We start from the raw sequence: 12,369 nt of genomic DNA, 5'->3' as shown, positions 1-12,369 counted from the left end.
AGCTGTGACAAAACAAATACAAACAACCAACCAATTTGCAGTGTTACAAATTGAAAATGGTGAGATTAATGAAGGCAACCAACTGACAGCTGTGGAGGAAACTCCAGTTCAAAAAACCACAGGCAACAATGATATTCAGCAAAATAATTCCACAGCAGGTGTAGAGAATGAATTAGAGGAGCAGGAATTTGATTTTTCAACTAGACAAATGGTACAAAAGGTAACTTCTCCTAGCTCATCTAGGAGACAATCATCCAAGACACAACCCAACAAACTGAACCCTGCAGCATCTACTTTCAATCCTACAACAATAAGAAATCATACAGCAAATAGGGAATCAACAACTGATTGTGTAGAAAAAGATTTGGGGAATGAACAACATTTTCACAATGAGTCAACCGCCCACTGGGTCCAAATGGCATTCAAAAATAATGTAGTTCAAGTCAATACTTCATGTCAAGATATTCCTTCACAGGACACCAAAGGTGAACAACAATTAGCAAACAACAAAGAAAATGAATTTGTTGAAGATACAGATTTTGAGAAATTTAGGACCAATGAAAAAGAAAAAGGGGCAGGAGGGAGATTATGGCTCAACCAAACAGAGGAAGACTTAGCAGATGGTCAGATTCCAGATACAATGCATAGTGATGAAGAATTTGGAGGAAATGAAGTGGAAGATGAGGATCAAAGTGTTAATGGTAATGCCAATGCAATCAATATTCAAAGCATCAGTGAATGCACAAATGCAAAACAGAAAAGACAAAAGAGGGGAACATTAATATTATAGATCCAGGAGGGACTTCACATAAGGCTGTTAGTGATGTCCTGAAAGAAGCTGAAAATGCAGACAAGAAAGAAGACAAGAATGCAGACAAGAACCAAGCTATGACAGTACAGGTTTATGCAAGAAGTATTGTTCCATTGAGCACCGTGCAGGTTGTAGCAGGAAGTAACGTTCCATTGAACAATACAATGTTGTTGACCGATGAACATGCTGAAAAAGATGCCGAACTTATCAACCAGGCAGAGGATATTGTTTCATCAAAAGAAGCAGTAGCAGCACATGATCAAGTTTACCATGCAGAACTTAAAGGTAGAGACATGGATGAGGAATCCACTGCATAAAATTTCCTTAAGGTTTCCAAGCAGGGAGATCTGTCGCCAAGGCTTATTGAACTAGTAAAATCAGCATCAAAGGGAAAAAAGAAACAGTCAAAAGAGACTTCTACTGTCCCAGTTAGTGGAGTACAAACAAGGAGAACACTGTCCAAATCCTAAAACATTTAATGGATGCCATTATATGGAATGTCAGGTCAGTAAACACAATGCAAGCATTTGAAAGGCTGATTACAATGCACAGAAAACATCATTTTGAGTTCATAGGCATCCTTGAGCCTATGCAACAGTCTCACAAAATGGAGAGGTATAGAGCAAGAATTGGTTTGGCACAGGCTGTAGTGAATGTGTCAAACAAGATTTGGGCTTTTATTGATGAAATTTTTTAGGTTACTATTTTATATAACACGACTCAACAACTGACTTTGAGATTAATGCACTTTGAAACACATGTTGAGCTCATCCTTAAACTAGTCTATGCCAAATGTGACCGTGCTGAAAGAATAGAACTATGGGATACGTTGTATGCAATGGCATCAGATATGACAGTACCTTGGCTAGTTGGAGGCGACTTTAATGTGATATGGGATGAGGAAGAGAAATATGGGGGCTTGCCAGTTTCTCTCATTGAAGTAGATAACTTCAGACACTGCATCAATACCTGTAATTTGACATACTTGGGTTTTAAAGGAAGCATATTTACATGGTGGAATGGAAGATCAGAGGAGGACTGCATTTTTAAAAGATTGGACAGATGTTTTGGCAATAATGAATTGCAACACACATTTCCTGGATTGGAGATAACTCACCTATCCAAAATTGGGTCTGATCATTGCCCAATGATGCTGAAATGTGATATAGAAACTCCTCCAATTAAGAAGTCATTCAGATTTCTTAACTTCTGGACAAAGCATGAAACCTTCAAAGATATAGTAAAGGAGAATTGAAATGCTGATTTTAGTGCTAACCCTTTCTGCATTTTTAACTATAAGTTAAAGAAGCTTAAACAAGCACTATCTACCTGGAGCAGAGCTACATATGGAGATTTATTCCAGAAGATTGCAAGCCTTGAGGAGGTGGTCTTGGTTCATGAAAGACAATTTGAAGTCAATCCTACACAGATGAATAGACAAAGATTAAAACAGGTCCAAGCTGAAATGATTAAATATCTTGCATTAGAAGAAGAATTCTGGAGACAAAAAGCTGGCATGTCATGGTTCAAAGATGGCGATAGAAACACTAAATTCTTCCACGCTCAAGTTAATGGGAGAAGGAAGAGACTGAAATTATCAAGGATCCAGAATAGCCTTGGTAACTGGATCGAAGAAGATCACTTAATAGCAGAAGAAGCAATAAAGTTCTACAAGGATCAATTTACTGAGACTGCAGTTCCAAATGATTTTGACATTCTAAATCATGTACCTTCAATGGTAGACAGTGATCAACATGAAAGATTGATGGCCTTGCCTTCCAATGAAGAAGTGAAGAGAGCAGTTATGGGGTTGAATGGAGACTCAGCTGGTGGACCGGATGGATTCACTGGAGCCTTTTACCAAACATGCTGGGAAATTATTGAAGAAGATGTAGTCCGCATGGTCAAGGCTTTCTTTTGCGGTCAGCAGTTGCCAAAGAGTGTGATGCACACAAACCTGGTTTTATTACCAAAGAAAAAAGAAGTTACGACCTTTGCGGACATGAGACCAATCAGTCTTAGCAACTTTGTTAACAAGATTTTCTCTAGGGTTATTCATGAGAGATTGGTTGAATTATTACCAAACATAATCTCGGAGGAACATGCAAGTTTTGTGAAGGGCAGAAGCATAGTTGAGTACGTGCTGTTAACTCAAGAAATCATTACGGATATCAGGTTGAGAACAAAAGCAGGTCCAAACGTTGTGATTAAGCTTGATATGACAAAAGCTTACGATAGGCTATCATGGCTATTCCTGACCAAAATACTAAGGAAAATGGGATTTCCTGAAGCTTTTATTGGCTTGATCTTTGATTTGATTGGGAACAATTGGTACTCTATTCTTATAAATGGTCAGCCTAATGGTTTCTTCAAATCATCGAGGGGAGTTAAACAGGGTGACCCTTTGTCACCAACTCTATTCATTCTGGCAGCAGAAGCACTTTCTCGGGGATTGAATTCACTACACACTAACTTGTATTTCTATGGTTTTGGAATGCCAAAATGGAGCCTAAAAATAAATCATCTATCATACGCTGATGATACAATCATTTTCTGCTCATCTGATAAAACTTCGTTGAGACTTGTCATGGAGGTTTTGCAAGCTTATGAATCATCATCTGGTCAACTGGTGAACAAAGCCAAATCACCCATATACCTGCATCATTTAACGGATAATGAGGTGTTTAACAAGGTGGAAAGGATTAAAAGTATACGAAGACAATGTTTCCCTATGACCTATCTTGGCTGTCCTATTTTTTATGCTAGAAGAAGGGGAGACTATTACCAGGGATTAATCACCAAGGTTATGGACAAATTTCAGTCATGGAAAGGCAAACTCCTATCTATAGGAGGCAGAGCTGTTTTAATTGCAAATGTCCTGCAGAGTATCCCAATTCATATGTTGTCAGCAGTTAATCCTCCAATTTATGTGATCAACAAATTACATAACATTTTTGCCAAGTTTTTCTGGAGCAGCACTGTAGGAGGGAGCACTAGACATTGGTCATCTTGGACTAACCTTTGTATGCCTTTTGAGGAGGGAGGGATAGGGTTCAGGTCCCTACATGACGTATCCAAGGCACTTTTCTGCAAATTGTGGTGGAATTTCAGGACTAAGCCCACTTTATGGAGTGCATTTATTACTCAAAAGTACTGCAAGAAACTAAATGCAGTAATTGTACCTTGGAAGCGTGGATCCCACGTGTGGAGAAAAATGCTAGAATGTAGGGACTTGATTGAGCATCAAATCTACTAGAAACTGAGAATGGGATCAGCTCAATTCTGGTTCGACAATTGGACTGAGTTGGGAGCCTTATATTTTCAAGTGCCTGCAGAGTTTGGTATCGATGACGATATTTATAATGTAAATGATCTGGTTGAAAATGGTATGTGGAATGTGGATAAAATGTTTGAGAGCCTACCTGAAGATTTGGCACACCACATTGTGCAGAATATTAGACCACCAACTTAAAGTTCACAGTTAGATACTCCTTTCTGGATGCTTGAAACAAGGGGAAATTTTACAGTAAAATCTACATGGGATTACCTGTGAAGAAGAGCCAACCTAAGATTAGCTTACAAGATGATATAGGTAAAAGGTTTACCTTTCAAGATATCCTTCTTCCTGTGGAAGGTGTGGAAAGCCAAACTGCCACTTGATAATTTCTTGCGTAAACTAGGATACTCCATGCCATCTAAATGTTGGTGCTGTGCTGATCCTAAGGAGGAGTCATTACTACATCTGTTCTTCACATCCAATACAGCCAGAAGTGTTTGGAGTTACTTCCTAAGGAGAGCAGGAATTTCATTAGATGGGTTGTCATTACATCAAGCAATTACAAAGTGTTGGACAGCACCAGTTGTACCTAGATTGAAGCCAGTATTACAAGCTTTACCTGCATGCATTGTATGGGAACTGTGGAAGAGAAGAAACAATTTGAAATATGGAGAATTAGTGTCAGTGAGCAGAGTTATTTACCAGGTGTCATCTACTTTGCAAGCTTCGGTCCAACTGAAAAAGCCAGGACTACACGTGCCTCACAAGTGGCTGGACTTACTGACAATGATGGAGCAATACACACCTCGACTGAAATATGATAAAGTGTTATGGGAATTTCCTTCAAGAGGGTGGATCAAAGTGAATACGGATGGAGCATGTAGAGGGAACCCAGAGAGGAGTTCGATTAGTTTCTGCATAAGGGGTGAGGTAGGTGATTTGATATATGTAGAAGGAAGGGAAATTTCTGAAGGAACCAACAATGTATCAGAAGCAGTAGCTATTGCGGAGGCATTGAAGATGTGCAAAAGTTTTAATTATTTCCAGATATGGCTGCAGACATATTCTATGCTTTTAAAGAACATTATAGAGGAATCATGGAAGCCTCCTAGGTATATTACTGAACATGTAGAGGAGATTTTAAGACTGAAGGAACAAAGTATCATCAAGGTCACTCACATATTCAGAGAAGGAAATACATTAGTATACCACCTTGCCAATTATGCTTTAGATGAAGGAAATACTGAGTGCCATGGTTTCTGGGATCTGGACTCAAAAGGAAGGAGGATCATTAACGAAGATAAGATGCAATGTCCTTACATAAGAGTAAAGGTTGCAAGGAATTAGGAGGACAAGGGAAGGAACAAAGCCAAAAAGGAGATAAATGTGGAGTGGAACAAAGGCAAAATGACGAGGACAAACGGAATGGACATAACTGATCAGCAGGGTCGAATCCTATGGGAAGAGATCTTGATGATCTTCTGTTATACTAACATTTGGGTGTTTCTGTGCAGGGAATGGTAATGTGGAGCTGACTTATCATGATTGTCAATTTCAAAGGGTGATATTAGTACATGGTACTCAATCCCCTGAAAGAGATATCATGATATACACAAGTAGGGAACAAAGGAACAGAATGCCCAGCTCGTTTGCATGGGGCAGTGAAGTCGAGTCTAATGCACAAGTTGTGAAGAGATATCATGATTTCAAGGAGAATCTTACCATTAAACAAAAGTAATTGCAGCTTTAAGCATGTGGAGAACAACAGATTTCGAGAAGAGATGGACACGAAAGCCAGTGCTGTTCTTTTGATTTTTAAATGCACGCATGCTTCTAGCATTTATTTTTTTAATGAAAGCAAGCTTCATATTATTTGGGTGCTGGAGAGTACTGGGCCGAGGAGCTTCAAGAGTTGGGAGGACATTTTAAATTCCAACTGGGATTCGCGCGTGTTTTCGCATGGAATTGCACGCTAGCAATGTAATGCATGTTGGACAATGAATTGGAATATACTATTTTGGTCAAGCAAGACTACTCACATGTCTGGAGGGGCATGCATGGCATGCGCATGGGGTGAGCGTGACCTTTGAAGGAAGCAAGAAGGCATGAGCACGGGGATTACAACGCACGCCTGTAGTTTATTGCAATGCACGATGCATCATGGGCAAATGTAGTACTGTGCTTCGTGTGTATGTTTAATACATTGCACGCAGCATCGGGGGCTTCACAGCTTTATCTTTCTTTATTCAAAGTGTGTCATTTGAAACCATATGCATGCATGATGCATAGTACTACATGCATCCTCAAATTAACGAGAGATCTGGAGCAAAACAATAGGCAACACCACTTTATCTTGGTACTTTGAATCAATGGACTAAGTCACGCAAGCAGAGACGAAATGGACAATATTGGAAATGCCAGGGCAGGCGTGGGTGCAAATGGTGGATCTTGCTAGGCAAAATGCATACATGCATGGGGGACATAATCTTTGGGAATTGCTCTCTTAATTCCATCAACTCAACAGCCTTTGTCATGGCTATCGTCCTTGAAGTTTTACACTTTGAGGGCTGTGATTTTGAGCTACGTTGCAGATGCTTCGAGCAGTCCTGCACAATTGAGATTCAAAAGTGTGACCATCAGATGGTTGGGCTTATTGGAATGCATAAACACAGGCACAACATGTTGCAGCATGTGATAGCTATTGGTTCGCTAACAGTTGCTTCTGTTTTACAGTCCAAGAGGACAACTATGAACCTAGGCAATGGTAATTTTGGATAAACGCCCCAGCACATGCTCAAGATGCAGCAAATGGCTTCAAATTACAAGAGCACTCAAAAAATAGGGGGAATCATTAGTGCCGCAATGGTTCATACCACAAGCACAACAACAAGGCTGGAATGGGGCAAAATGTATGCCCAGAATCGACCATTCAACAACTACGGAAGAGGACACTGTACGTAGAGCATGATTTTGACCCAAGATGGAGCTGTATGCAATCAATAAATCATAGCAGCAAGTACATGGAAGGAATGGCATTGCACTAGAGTGGATATGAGTTGGATCAAGACTTATTTCAACTGCAGCGGCATATGCAGGCAGCTCGGAAATACAAGTTCGACTGAATTCATAATAATCAATGAGTGTACATTTGGTATATGTTCCATAGGGTTTACAAAGTCGAACAAGGATGCAATTGTCACCCATTATGATCGGCTAGTTTTTAAATGAATTGTTCATTTTAGATCAAATGTGATATCAAGGTTGAGTTTAATGCTCAACATTGATACTAGGTGTCATGTAAAAGTCAAATTTTATCACTTTCATTATGTTAGATCATCTGACAATGTATTTTTGGATTTAAATTTATCTATATATAAAAACTAGCCCTAGGCGCTTGCCTAGTGGATTGCCAAAAAAAAAGTAACCCGTTTTCTTCTAAAATTAAACTTTGACCGAAAGATATATTTTTGGTTAAACAATTCCAAGTATAATATTAGTGGCCCAGTCAATCTTAAAATATATAAAAGCAATTTTCTTTCGATTTCTCAAGTCCAGGATAGATTATGTTCCTATATTATTTTACCAATATGCTGAATTTGGACAATTCTGAGATCTAGCAAATATCTAATTATTTAGTAAGTCAATTAGAAGCACAGTTGGATGGAATCTAGCCAATGTACAAGTATAATGTTCAATATGAGATGAAACAAAAAGCAATGGATGCTTACTATCTTAATTTAATTTGTTTATTGAATTTATCTTAAAGTTAGTATGCAAATGCAACAAAATATATTTACTTGTACTAGGTGTTTGCAACAAATTGTAAATTTATCATGATTAAGTAATAAAATAAGATGAAAAATTGAAAATATATACTCCTAATTAACTATATTAAGTAAAAAGGATTATCTAAAATTACATATTATTCATTTATTAATTTGTTTAATATAAAAACCAAATAAGATTGTATGAAAAAAGTTCTTTTCTGAATACAATTGTACGCGGCGAAATCAGAGGGTCCAATTTCTTGCTATTAATTCGTTTCAGAAGAACACCTCGAGGCCTCGAGGACGCGAAGCTGCGACCGAGTTCCCTCCCTCGAAGCCCGTCGAGGCCCGATCTAAAGGGAATATCGCTTGAGGCTAGAGTAAAAATGGGGAATTCCCAAGGCATGCGGCTAAGTTTGACAAAGTCAGCCTGCCCGGAACCTGTATCAAGGTGTCACATCTAGCCGTCCCATCTTCATACCTTTGTAATTAATGCTTTTCGTACTATGTTGGGATCCCCCTCTGATATAAAGGGAATCCTTACCATTTTATAGTGGGCTACTGTTGCTCCAACTATTATACACAAGATAAATAACAACTCTCTCTCTCTCTCTCTCTCTTTTCTCTCCAACTTACTCTCTCGATATTATTGGTCATATTTATTGCCTTCATACTTTTTCTTCACTTATTGCTCGTCACCGGCCATAAAGAGCCTCCTTTAATTATATCCTAACTATTAGCCCTTTCCCGATTATCCCCGATAGCTCGAGCCCGAGCCCAAGAATCGACCTCGAGGCCCCTCATCGGTCAGTCCGAGGCCAGAATAGCTAACCCCTTGGTTCGATTATAATTTTGTTTTAGCTCGCATTTCATCTTTTATCTTCACATATCTAACATCAACTAGATTAAAAATAGATCATATATTTTTAGAGTCTCATCAATAAATTTAATTGTTATTACCATTTTCACGGTAAACAGTTTGGCGCCCACCTTAGGGCTAAAAAAAATAGTGATTATTTTCTTGCTGGTTTCATTACACAACGCAAGTTATCTTTCACACCTTTTCTTGTCCAAGATCTTCAATTTTAGGTCAAAATGTCTGACTCAGTGAACAGAGTTGAGAACGACAACCTTGAAAACCACAGAGAAAACGATGTGGCTGTTCCAATTATTGGTGCGCCACCACAGAACCCCGATAACACACCTGGACCGATTCCAGCAGACGCGGGTTTGCAAGACGCATAACAAGTTGACGAAACCTCACACATGTATGGGAGCATACAACATGGCGACCAACAGAAAGCCCAAAATACTCCAGCTCGGGAAGAACGGGAAGTTAGTATTCATGTAATTTTTGAAATGTTGCAGGCACAACAACTGGCTACCGCTTAGTTGCAAAGCCACCCGAAGACTCCCAGCATAATAGCACCGGAAGCTACTCCCCCGGCCAAACAGGTACCGGAGATATCGAGCAACAACGGATCGGTAACCGATCCTGCCATCATAAAAATGCTCGAGGACCTCACCAAAAGGATCAAGTCGGGCAAGAAAATGATAACAGCCAATGACAAGAAGGTCAAAACCTATAACTTCGGGGTCGACCAAATCCCAGCCGCACCTTCGGTCGTGAAAGGTGTAGATTCGAAGAAGTTCGTGCAACGACTGTTCCCAGAGGAAGCGGCTCCGAGACCCATTCCAAAGAAGTTCAGAATGTCAGACTCCCAAAATATAGCTGGACCTCAGATCCCACCGAATGCATCACTACCTATACGTGCGCAGTAAAGGGCAACGACATAAAAGACGACAAGGTCGAGTCCTTCTTACTGAAGAAGTTCGGAGAAACACTCTCAAAGGGGACCATGATGCAGTATCACAACCTAGCTCCCAACTGTATAGACTCATTTGCCATGCTAGTAAAATCCTTCATAAAGGCACACGCTAGTGCCATCAAAGTAACAACGAGGAAGTCCGACTTATTCAAGATTAAATAGAAGGAGAATGAAATATTGCGAGAAATCGTATCTCACTTCCAAACAGAACAAATGGAACTACCCCTGGTCTCCGACGACTGGGCGGTGACGGCCTTCACTCAAGGACTGAATGAACGAAGCTTAGTGGCCTCAAGGCAGCTAAAAGGGAATCTGATCGAGTATCCCGCTGTAACCTGGTCAGACGTTCACAACCGGTGTAAGTCAAAGATCGGGGTCGAGGATGACCAACTGGGAGCCCCCTCGGGTTCAGTATATTCAAGTAAACTCCCGACAAAGGAATCGAAACAAAATAGAGAGAGGTGTCGGTCGTACCCTGAAGATAGGAGGAATGCCCCGAGATGCAATCTGCCTCATAATGATCGATTGATAAACCGAGGACAGAACCCTCGGGGGCTCATCAATAGAGGCAGATTCAACGGGGACATAGGGCCAACGGGGACACCTCGCCTATCAGAATATAACTTCAGCGTCGATGTATCGGACATCGTGTTCACCATCAGTAAAATTAGGGACGCTAAATGGCCCAGGCCTATTCAGTCGGATCCTTCCCAGAAGGAACCACAACTCAGTACGTGAACTTCATAATACACGGCTAAGAAGAACGAAGAAAATGAGCCACAATATGTTATCTACATGATATTGGGGAGCGTCGACACTCCCTAGGAACCCGTGATGATAAGGACAAAAATATCCATCATCAGAGAAAAGCGAACTCGGGGACACGTACCCGAAGATGTCCTTGCATTCAGCGAGAGGGACTCCGAAACCTCATCCCAACCTCATAACGGTGCCATGGTAACCTCTTTCCTCGTTAATTCATTTCAAATAAAACATGTGCTCATGGATCCAGGTAGATCGACCAACATTATCAGGTCGAGGGTAATAGAACAGCTCGGACTGCTAGACCAAATCATGCCCGCCACTCGAGCCCTTACCGGATTCAACACGGCGATCGAAACAACAAAAGGAGAGATCACTGTGATGATGGGTCATCACTTGTTTTAAAAGTGAATTATGTGTTTTGAGGCCTTAAAAATCTCTTTTAGCATCACTTCGATTTGCGTACATAGTTCGGGAGCGTAGCCGGAAAGCCTAAATGTAAAAATCTATGAAAAATGATAAGTTTTGACTGTAAAATAAATTAATTTGACTTCGGTCAACGTTTTGGGTAAATGGACCCGGACCCATAATTTGACTGTCTCGGAGGGTCCGTAGGAAAATATGGGACTTGGGCGTATATCCAGAATCGAATTTCGAGGTCCCAAGCCCGAGAAATGAATTTTTAAAGAAAATTGTTCTCTTGAATTGTTTAAAGGATTTGGAAACCAATTTTGATCAGAACATGTTGGTATCGAGCCAGTATTTTGGTTCCGGCACCCGGTACAGGTCTTATATATGGTTTAAGATAATTCTGCGAAGTTTGGTAAGAAATGGAACCCGTTTGACGCGATTCGGAGCTTAATTGCAAAATTTGATGTTTTAAGAAGTTTGAAACAGTTCTTTGAATTTTGAGGTTTAATTCGATGTTAATGATGTTATTTTTGGGATTTGATCGCACGGATAAGTTTATATGGTGTTTTGAGTTAGTACGTATGTTTGGTTTGGAGCCCCGAGGGCTCGGTTGAGTTTTAGGTGTATTTCAGAGGGTTTTCTGGAACTCAAAAGTTGCAGGGTTTTCCAGTTTCTGGTGTGCTGATACTTTCTTCTTCGTGTTCGCGGGAGGACTCTCGCGAATGCGATGTGTTATTTATGCTGAAGGAAAATTCCTTCTACACAAACACATGAGCTAGGTCGTGAACGCGAAGCTTTGGGGGGTCTTCCCTTTGCGAACGCGGGCCTGGTAACGTGAACGCGAAGGCTTATGAGCCTGGGCAGGGGGAGGGAATTATTAAACCTACGCGAACGCGACCACCTGGATGTAAACGCGAAGGCTTGAGGAGTTACTTCTCCGCGAACTTGAGCCCTTTGTCGCGAACGCGAAGGTCTGTCAGGCCTAACTCATCGCGAACGCGTTGAGCTTATCGCGAACGCAAAGACCAATTTCGCCCAGTTATTTTAAGTTTCAAAAACAGAATGCATTGCGGGATTTAACCCATTTTTCATAAACTTCTTCTTCTCCACACCTCTTGGGCTATTTTGAAGAACTTCTTCACCATAACCTCTTGGGTAAGTAATCTTTGACTTATTTTCTTCCATTTTTATCAACACCCACTAGATTTCTAGGCCTGAATCATGTGATTAAGGGTAGAAAATTAGGGATTTGGGTAGAGTTAGGGCTTTTTGATTATTTGGGAATTTGACCTCGTTTTGGGGTCGGATTTCAAAATAAATTATATATTCGGGGTCGTGGGTGAATGGGTGATCAGGTTTTTGTCCGAACCTCGTGCTTTGACCAAGCGCGCCCAGGTTCAATTTTTGGATTTTTGGGAAGAATGATTAGAAAGATATAATTAAGTATTGGAATTGGATTGTTTAGAATTTATTGATGTTATTAAGTCGATTATGTATAGACACGATTGATTT

The 12,369-nt window shown here is 40.4% G+C and overlaps 1 long non-coding RNA gene across 1 annotated transcript; it reads right to left on the bottom strand.

Annotated features, from left to right (window-relative positions):
• Window positions 1-310: 310 nt before the first annotated feature.
• On the bottom strand, window positions 311-5,769 carry LOC142179450 (uncharacterized). The gene is made up of 11 exons (XR_012707609.1): window positions 4,791-5,769; window positions 4,234-4,598; window positions 3,994-4,140; window positions 3,831-3,898; window positions 3,597-3,689; window positions 2,893-3,467; window positions 2,542-2,768; window positions 2,141-2,232; window positions 1,929-2,038; window positions 1,672-1,780; window positions 311-1,179 (listed from the first exon to the last, which is right to left on the bottom strand). It is a non-coding gene; the product is annotated as an uncharacterized LOC142179450 (long non-coding RNA).
• Window positions 5,770-12,369: the final 6,600 nt, after the last annotated feature.

This window comes from Nicotiana tabacum, chromosome 3, assembly GCF_000715075.1.
Source record: "Nicotiana tabacum cultivar K326 chromosome 3, ASM71507v2, whole genome shotgun sequence".
Lineage (NCBI taxonomy): Eukaryota > Viridiplantae > Streptophyta > Magnoliopsida > Solanales > Solanaceae > Nicotiana > Nicotiana tabacum.
Note: the sequence above shows the minus strand (reverse complement) of the source record. Positions and strands in the feature narration are given on the sequence as shown.